Source organism: Caloenas nicobarica, chromosome 30, assembly GCF_036013445.1.
Source record: "Caloenas nicobarica isolate bCalNic1 chromosome 30, bCalNic1.hap1, whole genome shotgun sequence".
NCBI classification, from domain to species: domain Eukaryota; kingdom Metazoa; phylum Chordata; class Aves; order Columbiformes; family Columbidae; genus Caloenas; species Caloenas nicobarica.
Window position 1 is genome coordinate 1,963,376 of NC_088274.1, and position 18,258 is coordinate 1,981,633.

An 18,258-nucleotide genomic window follows, 5' to 3' on the forward strand; every position below is an offset into this window, starting at 1 on the left:
TGGTTTTTCACTTGATAATATTGTTATCCCCTTTCCAATTCACTGTCTTCTTTGTTTACTGAGGGGCTGCGTAAATGAGCAGCTTTGCTGTATCTGTGTTTAAACAAATTAAAAGGCCCCACAGCCTCTATTTTTTACTGAGATCCTTTCACCAAGTTGTGTTTGGAGCTGCAGGGACAGTTCCCGTGCATGGGTGGAGGGGAAAAGAGTCCAGCCTGGCAGCCCTGCCAGGGAGCAGCAGTGCTTGGCCTTCCAGAGCTGTTCTCGTTCCACTCCCACACTCTCCTTCTCATCCCTTGTGTTGGTGCAAGGCCTGAGTGCTCTGGCAGCCTGGTCACCGTCCTGCTGTGTGTGAGTCCTGTGAGCGCAGGCAGGGACAGGCAATGGGCACTTGTGTGACAGAGCTGGCCTCAGAACAGCCTTTCCAGAAAGAAAGGTGAAAGGCTTAGGTCTTCATTCAAACTTTTTCTCAGAAACCTTCTGAGAAATTGACCTGAAGATCAAAACACCAGGGCACAGCTGAACAGTGTGTGTGTGCAGGGCTGGGCACACAGCAGTGTCCTCTCACAGCCAGGCCTCCTGCCAGAGACGTGCAGGACCAGCAGAGCAGGGTCTGGGCTGTGCCCCTGTGCACTGGACCCCCAATGCAATCTGCCCCAATCATCATGGACCAATCCCTCACAACCTCAATCTCCAGCACTGGCTTCTCACCCCAGCTCAGAGAGGTTCTTTCTCCCTCCATAGAAAGACACTGAATGAGTAGGTCAGAAGTCCATGTTTGAATTGTACAGATGAGATGTGAGCGTGAACATCATGTACGAGATGAACCCAAGTAAGCACAAATGCTGTCAGATATTCCGGGGGTACCATTTTGCACCTGGGACACAGCAACCCTGGCTGTACAGACAGACTAGAGGACGAGATCCTGGAGAGCAGCTCTGCGGTGAGGGATCTGGGGGTTCTGGTCAACGGCAAGTTGAACATGAGCCACCAGTGTCCCTGGCAGCCAAGAGGGACCCGTGTCCTGGTGCCTCCAGCACAGCACGGCCAGCCGGGCAGGGAGGGGATTGTCCCGCTCTGCTCTGCGCTGGGGCGGCCTCACCTGGAGCATTCACTGTATGCAGGGCTGGGGACACAGGAGAAAAAGGAGATAAAGCTACTGGAGAGTGTCCAGAAGAGGCTACGAAGCTGGGGAAGGGTTTGGAGGGGACGGCATATGAGGAGCAGCTGAAGTCACTGGGTTTCTTCAGCCTGGAGGAGACTGAGATCTCTTGGCGGTCTACATCTTCCTCACAAGAGGAGCTGGAGGGGCAGGAACCGAACTCTTCTCCTTAGTGACCAATGACAGAACCCAAGGGAATGGCAGGAAGATGTGCCAGGGGAGGGTCAGTTGGACATGCGGAAAAGGTTCGTCACCCAGAGGGTGCTGGACTCTGGAACAGGCTCCCCAGGGAGGTGTCACGGCCCCAACCTGACAGTGTTCAAGAAGAGACTGGACAACGTCCTCAGACACACGGTGTGAACTGTGGGGTGTCCTGGGCAGGGACAGGAGTTGGACCCGATGATCCTTGTGTGTCTCTTCCAACTGAGGACAATCTATGATTCTATGATGCCTTCTATTTGGTATTTTCTTTTTCATTATCATAGGTATAATTTTTACTACTGCATATTTTAATTTCAATTTTTAAAATGTCATTTTAAAATCTGTGGTCTATTTTTTTTAATTCCAATTATTATACTGGTTTTATCTCAACCCCCAAGTGTTCTCTACTGTTGCCCTTCCGTTTCTCTCCCCGGTCCCGCTGCGGGGAGGGAGCGAGCGGCTGCGTGGGCTCAGTTACCGGCTGGGGTTCAACACGACGGTCCTTTCTCCACCCCTTGTTCCACCCCATGGACGTCAGGCTCAGGTCCCACACGATCCAATACGTCCTCACCAACCACCGCTCCCCTGCCCACCCTTTGATGTCACACACACACAGTTGCCCTCAGCCCATGGGCCGCCCTGTGAAACGTCCATAAAATGTCACAACTCCCCGTTGAGCTCATGGAGTCCGTGGCTTTGGGCTCCGTCTGTTCCGTGGCCACTCCGGACAGCACAGGTGTCTGTTCCGTGGGGTCACGGGCACCAAACCCAGCTCGGGTGGGAACCAAGAGGGTCCCCTCGTGTTCAGGGCCCAAAGCGCCACCTGCAGCATCTGCCCGTCCTTTTGAGTGCCCAGAGCCTCCTTCTTGGGGCACAAATCCTCATGTTCGGGGTCCCAACGTGTCTTTTATCACCCACGGCCTCTGATCAGGGCCCACAGTTTCATGTTTGGGTGGAGCTCGTTGCCTGGCAACAACCGACCAGAAGTCTATGGGGAGTCAGGGGACCCAGGACAGCCAATGGCATTTGAGGAGGCGGGGCAAGTCATGTGATTGATATGTAACCAGCCAATCCAGCTTTGAGGCCTGCAGGAAAGGTGGCGAGAGCTGACCGAGCTGGGCAGTGTTCAGGGGCGGGCCGTGCTGGCTGCACCAATCACAGCTGGCAGGAGTGCAGCACATGGATGATTGACAAGTGGTCTGACCCATCACTTGGTAGGGGGGCAAAAGAGAAATCCCAGCCGGCCAATCACAGGACACATTACCTCAGGGCAGGGCGGGCACTGTGTGGGGAGTGACCCCTAAGGCAGCCAATCAGATCCAGGATCACCTCAGGGGAGGAGACTGACAGCCCTCCCGCCCAATGGCGGCGCAGCCCAGGCTGAGGAGGCGGCGGCTCTGCGGGCGGCCAGGCTGAGCTTTGCCGTGGAGCCCGGGGAGCTGCCCCAAGGCTGAGCAGCCCCCGGCCCAGCCCTGGGGCCCTTTTTCCTGCAACTGGGGCCCTGGGGATGTTGTTGCTGCATCTGGCTCAGGTGTGCGTGGGCTGCTCTGGCCTTGTTCTCCTGGGCGGGGGGAAATGGTACCGAAAAGTCGGCAAAAAGGTTCTTTAACACGGTTTGGAAAGTGGTAAAAGCAGCACTTTTGTTACAGCGCCGGACACTCGGAAGATTGCTGCTCTGATCGAGCGTGTGTGTGATTCGCACTTCTTGGTATTTCTTACATACACCTCTTGCATATTCATTTGTTTCTCCTGCTTAGTTAATGCATCAAACATAAATTATTTCCATAACCCCGCCATAACTTTGCTGAAGTCCATCCTTGGTACTCGAGAGTCTTCATCAGGGTCTCTGGTGTCCCCGGTTTCTCCCCAGCTGCTGCCCCCCCGGTGTCGGCTTCTTGACCTGATTGCTTGATTGTGCATTTTCCCCTCTTGCTGTCTTTTTGTCCTTTTTTTTCTTTCCTTTCTGTTCTGTTCCCGGTCCCATCTTTTCTCACTGTATCCCCCTGTCCAGCTGCTGCCCCTTCTTTCCTCTCTCTCTTGCTCTGTTTTTCCTCTCTCCATCTCTCTGTCCCACTGCCCACCACAGTTGTTTATTCCTTCAGTGCTGTCCCGCCCCCTGTTCCTTTCCCTTTCTCTGTCACTCCATCCCAGTCCCGGTGTATTTTTAATTTGTTTTTTCATCTCAGTCCTGAACCATTACTACTTTTTCTTCTTCCACCCCTTTGTCCTGCTCCCTGCCCCTGTCTTTGTCTCTCCTTCCCTTTGTTCTGCTGCCCATCTCATTTTCCCTTCCTGCTCCAGCTCTCTGTCCTGCTCCCTGCCCCTCTCATTCCCTCTCTGTTTCTCTGCCCTTCTCCCTGTCTGTCCCCCGCTCTGTTTTGCTGTCCTGCTCCCTCTGTAGTTTTTCCACTCTCTCTGTCACTCTCTGCTGCTCCCTGTCACTTTCATTTCTCACTCCATCTCTGTCCTGCAGCCCAAAGCTGCTTTTTGGTCTCCATCTCTGCCCTGCTGCCCAGCCCAGGCCTTTTTACCTCTATCCGTGCCCTGCTGCCTGTCTCTTCTTTTTGTCTTTCCCTTCGTGCTGCCTCCCTGGCCCTTTTTTCTCTGTCTGTGTTGCCCTGTCCTGCTCCCTGTCTTTGTGTTTCTCTGACCATCCTTGTCCTGCTCCCTTTCCTTCTCTGTTTGTCTCCCTGTCCCATGTCCCTCTTCATCTCTTTTTTTCTCTTCTGTCTTTCTCCCTGTTCCTGCTGATTGTTTCTTCATGTATATCCTGTTCCCTGCCCCTTTTATCCTCTCACTGTCCCTCTGTCCTGCTGCCTGTCCCCATCTTTTCTGGCTTTATTCTTGCCCCGCTGCCTGTCCCATTGCTTCTGGCAATCGACCCCTGTCCAGCTGGCTCTGCCTTTTACTTTTTGTCTCTTCCTCTTTGCTGCTTCTCAGCCCTCCTTTCCTCTTCCTCCAGCTCACCGTGGGTTTTCTCCCTTTGTCAGTCACTTCATCCCCATCTGACCTTCCCTTTATTTATCAGTCCCTTTGTTCTGCTCTCTCTCCTTCCTTTTCTCCATCTGTACATCCCCCTCCCTGTCCCTGTCTTTCTCTACCCAACTTTCCTTCTTCTCCTTCCCATCCCCTTGTCCCTCTGTCCTGCTCCTCCACCCTCCTTTTCTTCCTCCCTCTCTTGTCACGGCTCCTCGTCCCTATTTGTCCTGATCTCTCCATGTCTCCAGCCTTTTCCCTGTGTGTTTCTTTCTCTCTGGGCTCCTCTATCTTCTCTCCTGTCTGATTTGTCTCTTTCTAGTCCTCTGTCCTTCTCCCCAGCAGCTTCAACTGAATGACCAGGTGTCGCTGTGCTCTGGTATTTGCTGAGCACTGCCCTGGGGAAGATCTGTGTCTGTAGGGCTGGGGATCATTTAGGAGCTGTTCTCCTCCTGCAGACGGCAGAGCCGGGTGTAGTTGTGGCAGAGGTTGTTCTCAGCTGCTGCTCTGTGCAGCTTGGGGAAAGAGCCGGCTGGGGACCTTCTTTTGAGGGAAGGTTTCTTGTTCTGCGCTCACTGCTCCTCAGGACCCTGCACAGGAGCCGTGTCGGGGTCTGCAGGGATGGGTGGGACCTGCTATGATTCCTTGTGAATGTGAACTGAACTTGTCCTGATGTCCTGGAATTAAACCAGACTGACTGTGGATGTTTTTCTTACCAGATCCAGTGTCAACCTACGTGCTCGGCGCTAAACAACAAGAGACCTTGTGCTGTTTTCCAGATGTCAGTGGCTGCAAATCAGCTGAGAACATCATTGCCTTAGGTAACGGGGCAGGTGGTCTGTGATCAGGGCTGTGGACTTGCATGGCGCTGTTTTCATGAATGTTTTCTGGTCTTGCCACTTCAAAGCCCTTCCATTTCCTGGAAATTTTAAGACGGCATTTCTTATTCTGAGGTTCAGACTGGAGTTGGACTTAATGTTGAGTGGCTGATATAATGGGCTCCATAAAATAAGAACAAGAGTCTTGCTTTTTTGTGGTGGTTTTTTTTTCTCACACCATCTGAACTTCAGTAAGCAAGAGGAAGAGTGGTTGACAGAGTCTGTTTTCTGAGAGTAACATGTTCCTGTACCTTTCCAGTCTTTCTATGGTGAAGGATTTCTGCCCTTGCAGAGAGGACTGCAAAACCCGCTCCTGTCAGGTTGGACTTTGTCTCCCAACGTGGCGCAGCCTCTTCCACTGTGACATCACCCACTGCCGCTGATGTCACAAAGCAGCATCAGCGCTGAGGTCGGCACAGCAGGGTATAAAAGCAGGGGTCTCCCTGAGCCTTTGTCACTCTCGATCTTGAGGGAACTGAGATCGCAGAGCTTTTGGTTCACTCGTGAGCGAGTCAGATGCTTGTTACCTGCACCTCAGCAGGTACCAAGAGACAGACGGAAAAGGCTGAAGATCTGAACGGGTATGTTAAAAAATCTTCCTCCCCTTTGCCCAGGTGTGTTTTCAACCTCATCAGCTGGGGTGGGTGGAGGGTGGACAGGAGAGGAACACGAGGGCAGCCTGAGAGCTCGGTCTGGAGCTGGTGGAAGGCAGCAGCCGCCTTTCAGCCTCTTCATGACCACAGGGGCAAGGCCCAGAAAGCCTTTGATCTCTGCAGAATGAGGGACAGGTCTATTTTGGATCACATGGAGGGAGTCCCAAGCAGTGGCCCCGATACAGCCTGCCGTAGGGGCACAGGCTGAACCTTCTCTTGAGAGGGTGGAAAAGAGGATCAGCACAAGTGCCCATCGGGTGGTGGGCAGGAGAAATAGCATTCATCATGTGCCTTCCATTTCCAAAGAATACCTGTCCAGCCCAACAGACGGGAAGTGTGGCCACAGCTCTTGTTGCAACTCCTGCTCTTAGTCCAGAGTCAATCTTGAGCCCTTTGTCCCTAACAAAACAATTGCTGCCGTGACAAATCCCCCACTAGTGCAGCTGGTGACAACCCCAGCAGTGACTCGAGCTGCTGCAGGACCAAGCCAACGCACACGCCAGGAACGCCAGGCTCAAGGGCTGCAGTCCCTGCTGCTGCTCTCCAGTCTGCTGCTGATCTGCACGGGAACCGCCAGCTTCACCAGCCTTTTCCTCCTTGTTGCTCTGCAGGAACATGAAGGCAGTGAAGGCAACACTCCTGGTGCTGCTTCTGGGCCTGTTCTCTCTCGGTGAGTCTCTGCAGAGCTCCGACCTGAGGACGGTGCTTTAGGATGTGCTTGGGGCTCCATCCTGCCCTGGTCCGCTTCCCCCGCTGTGACCAGAGGAGCTCAGCTGAGAGCAGAAAGTCCCCGACAGAGCTGTGCCAGTCCCTGCTCCAGCGAGACGGGTGTGGGGGTGAGGAACGGGTGACTTGCCTTCCCCAGGGGGGCTAAGCCAGTTCTCTTCAGCCGAGGGAGAGGCCGTGGCTGAGCTCTCCTGCCCCAGGGGGATGAAAATCTTCTGCAGGACGAGGAGCACAGTCCAGGGCAGGGAACGCCCATCTCTTGCGGAGCCCGTACGCCATGATGGCCACTGTCAAAGACAATAAGAGGAGAGACAACAATGGCGCTGGGGAGAGACACAGAAAGGGGAGAGGGCAGCCCGAGGCACAACCCAGCCTTAGACCAAGTTCTAAGCTCTGGTATGTGTCTGACAGGTGTTTTCCATGTGGGACGACTCGGCGCCTTATCGCTCTGGAGCACTGCAGCGGAATTAGGAGACCTGATCGAAACCCAATCCCTGCCAGACCAGCTCAGAAAGCTCCAGGAACAGCTTTATAGTCTGCGCTGGAGCACAAAGGATGTGGCTGAGCGGGCTCTCCATGAAGGCGTGAAGCAGGGAAGGCTCCCAGGCTTTACCGGACGGGTAAGGGCACAAGGCAGAAGGATCTCCTCAGGGGTTTTATCCTCCCTCCGGCACGTATCCTACTCCATTCCCTGTCACAGCCAACAGGCTGGTGCTGCTGGAACAAGTGCTGTCATGGCCACGCTTCCTTGTCTGTCCGTGCTGCCTGGCCTGGGGCCTCTCCACTGGAAAAGCCCCTTCCCGCAGCTCCAGCATTCAGAGCACTGGAGTGAGCAGCCCCCCCTTTCTGATCCCGTCAAGCACAGCAGAGAAAACCTGGGAGGCTTCCAGGCAATTTGGCTGTTCCTTCCATCTGATATGGGCCTTGTCTCCATGCACCTTGGCTGGCCTTGCAGGGGAGCTGCTTGCCCCCTTCCTTTTCCTTCCAACAGGCGCTCTCCTTTGTGTTCCTTCCCAGGCGGTTCAGGAGATCATCAATGAAGCCCTGGAGAAGCTGGAGGAAATGCAGGTTCCAATGCCTGATTACGCCCTGAAATCAGCAGGTACCGTGACACTGTACAAACAAACCAGTTCCAAAGCGCTTCCTGTCCAGATTGACAAGATGGGCATTGGAAGATGCCCAGGGGTAGGAGAGAAGGGGCGAGAAGTCAAGGGTCACCTTGTGCCCTAACAAGTGCCCCCACTGACAGAGCCTGTAATGGGCCAGACCCCATGGGAAGCACAGAAAGCCTGGTTCACGTTCTTGTCTTTTTGCACAGCCCCAGGACTCCCTGCTGTGTGTTCTCAAGGGGTCATTCCCGTAAGAAAGAGGGGAACCCACTGTAGGACATGGATGCCAACTGAGAAGCTTTTTCAAGTCAACAGTGCAATATTCCTCCCAACACTGCCTGATGATTCTGCTCATGTTTTAATTTCCAGGGGCTGCTGTCATTCATTCAAGGACTTCTCCATCCCTCCGGAATGACAAAGCCAAAGTCTTCCTGTACTCCATGCCGGTGATGGATTACATGAGGTCCCCTGAGCTTGTTCTTGAGGTAGGAGCACCAAGAAGCAGTAAAACAGAGGTCAGGAGGATGAACCACACACGCTGCTCTGGAGTTGCCTTTCCCCCCGTCTTTGCTCCTCAAAGCTTCTTCTCCTGCCTCCTTCTCGCATGGACCTGCTCTCCTCCTGTGTCTCCCTGCTGAGTATTTCCTGTCCCAGAGTGCCCCAGGTTCTCGGTGGGAGCTTCTACCAGGCCAGGCTGCTCCTGCAGTGTTGTGTCTGCCCAATCGCTGTGCAAACTGTCAGCACGGCACAGAAGGAGAATGGCAGAGGTGCCTGCAGAGCTCTGGGAGAGGGCCAGGGCAACCTTCTCCATGTCAATGTAGTTTCTTCTTCTTTGTTCAGCCAGAAAATCATCCTGGAAGCTGCTGGCCCTTCCCAGGAAGTCAAGGACAGGTCTTCATCAAGCTATCTGTGCCAGTGATTCCCAGAGCAGTCAGCATGGACCATGTGTCGGGGACAGCGTTCCATGGAGAAAGTGTCTCTGGAGCTCCAAAGGACTTTGCTGTCTACGTAAGTAATTTCTCTGGAGTGGGGGGAAGGGGCTTGCACAGCATTTCTAAGCAGGGGGTGAAGATGGTTCTGAGAGTGGAGTGGCCTGAAGGTTCCTCCTGGCTCTCAGAACAAACAGGCTCCTTGGAGTTGCTCCCTTCCCATTGTATTCCTCTTTTATTCAATGGACCACTCGAAAGGAAGCTTCTGGGGCAAGAGGCTACTCCAGGAGCCATAGGGAAAAGGAGCTGGACAGTGCATGGTCCTAGACCTTCTTGGCTTCCAATGCCAGTGGCATTTGTGATCCTCAGCTTCTCGTCTTTTCCTTGTGCTCATGGTCCTTGGACTACGTAGCCGAAATAACGCTGTACTTCACCGACTGAAGTTCAGTCTTGCCATGGTGCACCAGACGCTCTTGTTTTCTCCACCCCTGTCTTTCTGTAGGGCTTCAAGGAAGAACACGACGAGCAGGGAACATTCCTGGGACAGTTCACCTTCCTGGCACCACTGAATCCCAGTCAGACCTTCCAGCTGAAGGTATGGGGACAAAGAGGGGGAGAACTGTAGGAGAGGAGGAGAAATGCGGCTGGATGGGGAGAGGCTTCCCTGCCAAAGGGCTACAGGCAGCCCTGTCCCTGAACGTGTGCCACGCTGGCCTTTCTTCTGATTTAACTTCCTGGTGGCACATGGCTGGACTGCCGCTCTTCTTCTCTTTCATTTTGGGTTTAAACTTCAGCACTTAGAAGCGCCACAGTTGAAACTAGAATCAGCTTGACTGTCTGGACCCCAAGTGCACACAAGAGGCCACATCCCGTAGGATGCACGACTGCTGGTCTGCCAGTTAAAGACCAGAAATACTGGGCTTCCTGAGGATTCTGTTGGTGCTGGCAGTGAGCAGTGACAGGGAGGCCATTCTGTTTCCTTGGCTTTCTAGAGAAGGCAATGAGCTGTTTTCCTGATACCACCACTGGGTCTTCTGACTGTGGAAGCCTGTGCCCCAAAGCAGGCGAGAACTTTCCAGCGTATTTGCTGAGGCATCTGGGTGCTGCTTCTTCCTTTACTAGTTCTCATGGCCCAATGAGCTAGAGCAGGAGAAGAACATCTTGACCACGACAGGTCCAAAGCCCTCGCGGGGCAGCTGGAAGGAAGCTGTTGAACGAGGCCGTCGCTGCGGCACTTCTGTCAGTGGTCACGTACCAGAGAGGAAAAGGCGACTCATTTCTTCTTGTCGTTTCAGAACGAGCTCCCTGGGGTCGTGAATTACATCCAGCTGCAAGTGTTGAGCAACTGGGGCCACCCGGACCACACCTGCCTGTATCGGTTCAGGGTGCACGGTGATCCGCCCAAAGACGGGGGAGAGGGGCCAGTTTCATCTATCAATAAATTCCATTAATGTTCACCAAGTCGAGTTCCAGTCTGCTTTGCTTGTGATGCTGACTGGTCCTCCCTGAGCTAACTGCAGCTCCCCATCCTTCTCTGAACCCATCAGCTTATGGGAGACTTCAGGAGTCCACAGCAAGATTTTCCTTATTAGGGAAAACAGGAAAACTCAGTCACAAATCTGCAGAAAGCCTGACATCCACATGCTTGCTGCCTCCACAGGAACATCAGCAAGGCGCTGCCTGTACACCAAAGATTAAATTAATGGACAGTTTTCCTGTGCAGGAAGCAACTAAGGATCAATGGAACCATCCGTTGTTACCTGTTTTCACAAGAGGCAGATGCTGCTTCAGCGTCCATCTTTCAGTGTGTTGCCAATGTGAAAATGGAAGTGTTTTTTTTTCTAAGAAGGAAACCTTAACTGGAAAGTTGGTTCATGGCTCATTTGCCTCCCTGTGCCTATAATCGAATTAATAGCTCAGGAACAGTTACAGAGTGATTAGCAAAGCAATCCCAGGAGACTTCAGAGATCCCATAACCACACGAGTCTGTCTTTCCTTTTGATCCCGAGTTCCCCAAGCCCCAAGGCAGGAGCAGGCAGGGCAGTCGTTTCCTCGAGTCACACCAGGGAGGAGAGAGCAGGAACAGCGCTTCGCACCCAGGGCCGGCAACAGCAATTTGTGCTCTGAGCTGGGGCTTAGTCCATGTGCAAGCCCAGCACTGATCCAGATACCAAAGTGAGGGTGTCAGTTCATCCCCGCTGCCACACACACTCTGCACCTTCTTCCATCGCCTCCTCCCGATGAGCTGTTTTCCAGCCCCTTCCACCTCAGCCCAGCTCAGACACCTGCACTCTGGCCCAGGGCTGACTGGGGCTGGTGACCCTCGGGGCAGCAGCAGGAACCGCTCTGACCCTGGTTGTGGGGCTGTCCCTGGGCTGAGCCCTCGGGCCCAGGGCTGCTGAACTGGGCCATGGTGGGGCCCAGGGGTGCCGAGGTCGACAGGTCCCCCCAGCCTGTCTGTGCTGGAGACACCTGCTCCTGCAGCAGCCCTTGTCCTGGACCTGAACCTGCTCCATCCTCATCCAGAAGTACACGTTTGTTTGGCATTTTCTTAAAACTGAAGATCATTCAGGTAGAGGCAGAGCATGTTCAGCAGTTTGAGTAGTTTGGGGACAGAGGCCAGTTGGGGGCCAGGGCCCTCAGGGGTGGGGGCTGTTTCTGCCCCGTGCCCTTGGCCTGGCGCTCACAGCTGGGAAGGGACTTTGCAAAATCCTGCTGGGAGGATCCAGATGTGCCCACCCCCGGCACAGCCTCAGGGTCTGCTGCCAACCTGCCTTCAGATCATCTCTCCATAGAATCATAGGATCGCTTTGGTTGGAAGAGACCATCAGGTTCATGGAGTCAAACATAACCCAACTCTAGCACTAACCCATGTCCCTAATGACCTCCAGTCTAAACCTCCCCTGGCACAACTTGAGGCCATTTTCTCTTGTCCTATCACTTGCTCCTTGGGAGAAGAGACCAACACCCTCCATGCTCCAACCTCCTTTCAGGCAGTTGTGGACAGCGATCAGGTCTCCCCTCAGCCTCCTGTTCTCCAGGCTGAACCCACCACTTCCCTTAGCCGCTCCTCATCACACTTGTGCTCCGGCCCCTCAGCAGCTTTGTCGCCTCCTCTGCACTCTCTCTAGTGCCTCAATGTCCTTCTTCTGATGAGGGGCCCAAAACTGAACACAGGATTCAAGCTGTGGCCTCACCAGCGCCGAGCACAGTGGCAACAATAAAGTGTGGCTGATGTTCTCTCTTGACCACGCTCCCTTCCCCACTAAGGAAAGGGAAAAGGAGGAAAAGGGAGAGAGACTTACAAGTTGGATAGATTTAAAAAACAATATGAGACAAAAATTAAAACTTTCCTCATAATACTAATAATGAGACAAATAAGGCACAATATACAAAACCAATATTGTATTTCCCAGAGTAGCCAAAATGCTGCCACAGGGGCTGGTGTCACAGCAGAGGCTGCAGGGAAGACATCAGGAAGTCCTGGACTGGACTCGGCAGTGCACAGGAACTGGATTCAGGGATGCAAGGACTGGAACCAGGATCAGGGTTGCAGGCAGGACAACGGGCAGGCTCCTCTTGAGATGCCAGCCATGGACCAAGAGCCTGAGACCCTTCTGATCTCCCAGCTTTAAACTGTGCATGACGTGGATGGCATGGAACAACTCGGTTTTCAATTGGCATCACTCGTTCTGTCCACCCCTCCTTGCAAGTACAACCCCCTCACTTATGGGACATAAGAGATTCACCAGCGATGTTGGCTACTATAGCAATAAGATCTAGTCCTAGGCCTTTTCTGCATACCAGCCCTACTGTTAGCTCAGTAAAACTGTCAATATTGGCCGTTGTCAGCTCTGGAGCAGACAGTGTTTGAAAAACATGCAGCCAACTGCAGAAATATGCAGTTACTTAGAAGAGCTTAAGCTGAAAGGAAAATTCACTAAAAGACAATTAGTCTTGTTTTAACCAAAAGCAGGACAGCCCTCATCACAGTCTGCACCTTCCTCAGAGAGGCAGCAGAGGTGAGGGGCCAATGTCCTGTCTCGGGTGACCAGTGAGAACAGGACAGGTGGAAATGGAATGAGGCTGCGTCAGGGGACGTTCAGACTGGACAATAGGAGAAAGTTCTTCACTGGAGGGTGGTCGGTCACTGGAACAGGCTCCCCAGGGAAGTGGTCACGGCTCCCAGCCTGTCAGAGGTCAAGGAGTGTCTGGACGATGCTCTTTGTCTTGTGGTTTATTGTTATGTGGTTGTGCAAGCAGCGGGGAGCTGGACTCATTGATCCTTATGGGGATCTTCTAACTCGAGATATTCTATGATTCTGTGATGTTCAAGCTCAAGAACAGTCCATCCCAGACCCATTTGTGGGTGTGTGTTTGTCTCTTTCTGAGCTACCTGGGGAGATGAGGAGATGTCTGGGAGGGATCTAAACCTTATGTGTGTCATATGGATGAATATTTTCCACTAACACAGTCAAGCATAGAGAGAGACATGGCGGGGTTGGGGAGGTGAGGAGGAGGTTCTCCATACAGTGATGGACCTCAGGCAGACTGCTGCTCCTTCCTGTCCACACCTCCTCAGGGGACACTCTGCATCAGTATCAATGGGAGAATTCTCCTATCACTTCTTCTAAGTGCTCTTTCTGTACATTCCGCCTTCACTACACCCTTGAAACTTATCTAATTAAGTGTACAAGTGTTGAAGACCAGATGTACATGATGGAAGCAACAGGGCTCTATCAGTCTTGCGTGATAACTGCCAGTCCCAGGCAGATACCTCAGGTACCCTGGGGCCTCTGGAGGTTTGCACTGGGGGCTTATGGTCAGACCATGGAGCTCTGCCTGAAAACATGAGAACTGCTCTCAGTTCTTCAAAAAACAAACAAACAAACCATATAAACCCACAACTCACTCATCAGCTGAAATGATTCAATGTTTTAAATAAAATGTCCATGAACTTCTGTCCTGCCAAAATATGGATTTTTACAATATGTATGAATTGCAGGAGAAGAAATATTGTAGTTACCCTGTGCTTGTATTTCCAGAACTCTGCCTATGAGAGTGTGTATTTAATCCCCCTGAACATCCAGGTGTGTCTACCTGTCCTTATTCAACCCACCATGTCTGCAGTCGTCTCTTCAGAAGCCAGTCTGGACATTTGCACTTTCCATTGCTCTCCAGAGGTTCTTCCTCCTCTCACTCTGCTCATTCAGAGCCTGTCACCTTTCTCTGCTTTGAGCTTCAGGCAGGTAAAGCTGAATTGTCTTTCAGCTGTCACTCTCATACTCCCTGTAGGCAACTCTTCAGTTGTGGTGATGGACCTCACTGGAAGTGGCTTAAACTAACGACAGAGTATATTTTATTCTTCATTAGGTTCTGTTGTGCTTTCTTTCTCATTATCTTATTTACTTTTGCCAATTAAAAAAGCCTCTTTGTGCTTATTTAAATCCAGATCTCTAAGGAAAGCATGAAGTAATTCATGGAGGGAAGCTGTAACAATCAGGTGCAAACTTGAGTGGTGAATCTGATGTAAAGAAAAGTGATGTAACTGCCAGGGGGCCAATGAGCAAAACAGGGAGGTTGGAGAGGTGAGGAGCAAGGATGTCCATCCCGTGTCTGGCCTCAAGGGACTGCTTTTCCCACCTGTCCAACCTCCTCAGGAGACACTCTGCACCAGTATCCATGGGAGAATTCTTCTCTCACTTCTCCCTAGTGCTCATTCAAAATGTCCTCTTTACCCACCCCCCTGAAACCTCTCTAATGAGCTGTATATTTCTTCAATACTTGAAGAAAGTGATGGAAGAGACACGGCTTCTGAGGGCTTGGAGAATTTTAGTGAGCCCATGGAGTATATGAGGCTGTGTCCATAAACCTCAGGTACTGATGAGAGACTCAACAAAGCTCTCAAGGAGCCAAAGGCAAAAGCAAACCCCAAAGTTCCTTGAAGCATTAATGGGCCCCACTGAGGGCTGTTCCTGACAAAGCCTCCCCAGAGACTCGTTAGAGCAGATAATTGGAGGCTGTGATGACAGGTAGGCCAAGACCCTGTGCAGGTGGCTCTGATGCTGAGAAACCCCTTGGTTTGCTTTCTGAAGCAGAAAGGAGAAGCCATGACCTCCAGGCAATGGGAAGGGGGATCCTGTCCCTCACACACGGCTCAGGGCTCTTCCTGGGACCGTGAGATGTGGGTGTGCAAGGCCGAGGGAAGGACATGAGGTGACCTTGAGACACTGTCTCTCTCAGAGGCATTCATGGAACCCCAAGGAATAGCTGATGGCATTTCTGCTCATGTACATGATGTGCATGCTGTCCTCTCCTCTGTACAACGCAAACATGGACGGCTGACCTGCTCATTCAGGAACAAATTCTCCAAGCTGGTGTGATAGCCCAGGGCTGGCAATGGTGGCTGTGAGGGCCAGTCCCTGACAATTGCCCTGGGGCAGCTTCCACGGGGTGTCCAGTGGACACGAGCAGAGCCCAGACCCTGCTCTGCTGGTCCTGCAGGTCTCTGGCAGGAGGCCTGGCTGTGAGAGGACACTGCTGAATGCCCCAAACCTGCAGGCCTACAGTTTTTAGCTTTTTCAATCTGTCAGTCACTGTAATGGAAATGTCCTTGAGAGAAACTTTATAAGAAGACCTAAACCTTCAGGCCCTGCCCTGAGGAGATCACCTTGCCATCTGGAAAGGCTGTTCTGAGGCCAGCTCTGTCACAGCAGTGCCCATTGCCTGTCCCTGCCTGCGCTCACAGGACTCACACACAGCAGGACGGTGACCAGGCTGCCAGAGCACTCAGGCCTTGCACCAACACAAGGGATGAGAAGGAGAGTGTGGGAGTGGAACGAGAACAGCTCTGGAGGGCCAAGCGCTGGTGCTCCCTGGCAGGGCTGCCATGCTGGACTCATTCCCCTCCACCCATGCACAGGAACTATCCCCGCAGCTCAAAATAGGCCTTGGAGAAAAAATTCACTGCAGAGCCCTTTATTTTCTTTAAATATTCAGAGAACATGGTCCCATATTTACACAGCCAGTGGTCTGAAAAGGAAAAGCAGACAGTGAATTAGAAAGGGGATGACAAAAATATCATGACTGATTAAAAAATAAACACCACCAACACACACAGAGACAAAAGTCTGGGCCTGTAATGACTTACATTAAAACTGTTATCTGTTAAAGAAAAGATGATGGGTAGTTTATTCTTTTTGAAAAGCATCCCGCCATTAGTTTCCACAGAGCACCCTTGAGCTCCTGGTTCCTCATGCTGTAGATGAGGGGGTTCACTGCTGGAGGCACCAAAGAGTACAGAACAGACACCACCAGATCCAGGGACAGGGAAGACATGGAGGGGGGCTTCAGGTGGGCAAATATGACAGTGCTGACAAGCAGACAGACCACGGCCAGGTGAGGGAGGCACGTGGAAAAGGCTTTGTGCCGTCCCTGCTCAGAGGGGATCCTCAGCACAGCCTTGAAGATCTGCACATAGGACAGCACAATGAAAATGAAACACACAGAAATTAAACAGGCACTAAAGACAATAAGCCCAACTTCCCAGAGGTTGGAGTGAGAGCAGGAGAGCTTGAGGATCTGGGGGATTTCACAGAAGAACTGGTCCAGGGCATTGCCCTTGCAGAGCGGCAGTGAAAAGGCATTGGCCGTGTGCAGCAGAGAAATGAGAAACCCAGAGGCCCAGGCAGCTGCTGCCATGTGGACACAAGCTCTGCTGCCCAGGAGGGTCCCGTAGTGCAGGGGTTTACAGATGGCAACGTAGCGGTCATAGGCCATGACCGTGAGAAGAAAATACTCTGTTGAAATGGAAAAGACAAACAAGAATAGCTGTGCAACACATCCTGTGTAAGAGATGGCTCTGGTGTCCCACAGAGAGTTGGCCATGGACTTGGGGACAGTGGTGGAGATGGAGCCCAGGTCGAGGAGGGCGAGGTTGAGCAGGAAGAAGTACATGGGGGTGTGCAGGTGCTGGTCACAGGCTATGGTGGTGATGATGAGGCCGTTGCCCAGGAGGGCAGCCAGGTAGATGCCCAGGAAGAGCCAGAAGTGCAAGAGCTGCAGCTCCCGTGTGTCTGAGAACGCCAGGAGGAGGAACTGGGTGATGGAGCTGCTGTTGGACATTTGCTACCTCTGGGCATAGAACACTGTCACAGAAGCGAAAGACAGTGACACGTTAGGGGAGACATCTCTGAGCAAAATTAAAGCCATTTCTCACACACCCTCCCCTGCTCCACACCCCCTTGTCCTTTTCCAGACCTTCCTTCAGCTCCGTGGCTGAGCCCTGGGTGGTGCTGGCTGGAGGTGCCGTGAGGAGCAGGGCCTGTGCCCGCTGGCTGCCCAGGAGTCAGCCCTGCTCTGCAGCAGGGGGTCATGGGAACGGGGGGCAGGGGCCAGTCCTGGGGTTCAAAGTTGTCATCTGAAACTGCTGCTGGTGAAGAAGGGCCTTTCAGCATGTGCTCTATCACCGAGAATGAAACTGGACGGTAAAATGAAATTTGAAATGTTTGGGTGTTTTATAGCTTCACAGAATCACAGAATATTAGAGGATTGGAAGGGACGTCGAAAGATCATGTAGTTCACTCCTGCAATTCCCCTGGAGAGTGTTCTTGGGTGTCAGAAACCCTCAGCATTTCTCCTGCACTCAGGGAGAACAGAGCGAGTCCTGCAAGGCAGGAGAATGCCTGTGGGTCAATGCAGAGTGAGGGCAGCTGATCTGTCCTTCTGTCTTGCTCCCAGATGCCCTGGGCTGGCACCTTTCTGAGATGGAGGCTGATCACACTGCCATGTTACCCTGAAAAGCCCCCAGGCACTGCTGAGAGCAGAGGTTTGCAGGTTGGAAAAAAGGACAGGTCAGCCTAAGGCTGATGGGTTCAACAGATGTGGTGCTGCTGCTGTCCATGGGCAGAGGTGTGGCTGAAAGGATATTTCTAGGCTTCTGGTAGACGTACTGATCACTCAGAGCTGCAGTTCAGGAGTCTCAGTGACTTGTTAAAACTGGAGAGCTCCTTTTGCATTCATCCTTTCCTACACCCCTCTCCCTCCCCCCAGTCTTGGAATAGGAAATGTAAAGCACAGACTCAGGAAAGCTCCTTATCTTTATAGTAATACCTGTATAGATCTTCTCCTTGAAACCTCCAATTGGAAGCAGTCTGCAGTGAGCTGGAGCTGTGAGTAGACCTGACCCACAGAGAACCCAGCAGCAGAAGGACCCTGCCGTGCCAGGGGTCGCTCCTTCCACCCACGGCTTCTCCCCTCAGTGTTGTTGGGATCTCCCCGGGCAGGCTGAGCGCTGACCCTGGCAGGCGGCAGAGTCCCTACCCCGGCACAGCCCTGGGGTGCAGGGACCCTGCTCTGCAGGACAGCCCTGGGCACTCCTGCCTGCACATTTGCATTTACACCCCACAGCCATCCTTGGGAGAACGCAGCATTCATGTCTTGTCATTCTGACAGTGCAGAAGGCAATCCCTGCTCTGCAGCACATCCTCCTCCTCTGATCAGACAATCTCTGAGAGTTGTACTTACATCTCTTGCAGGCTCTGCAATGTGAGAGCTTTCTGAGATCCTACCAAGATTTGCAGATGCATGCCCTGCAGCCACAGGCTTAATATCTGTGAATATTTT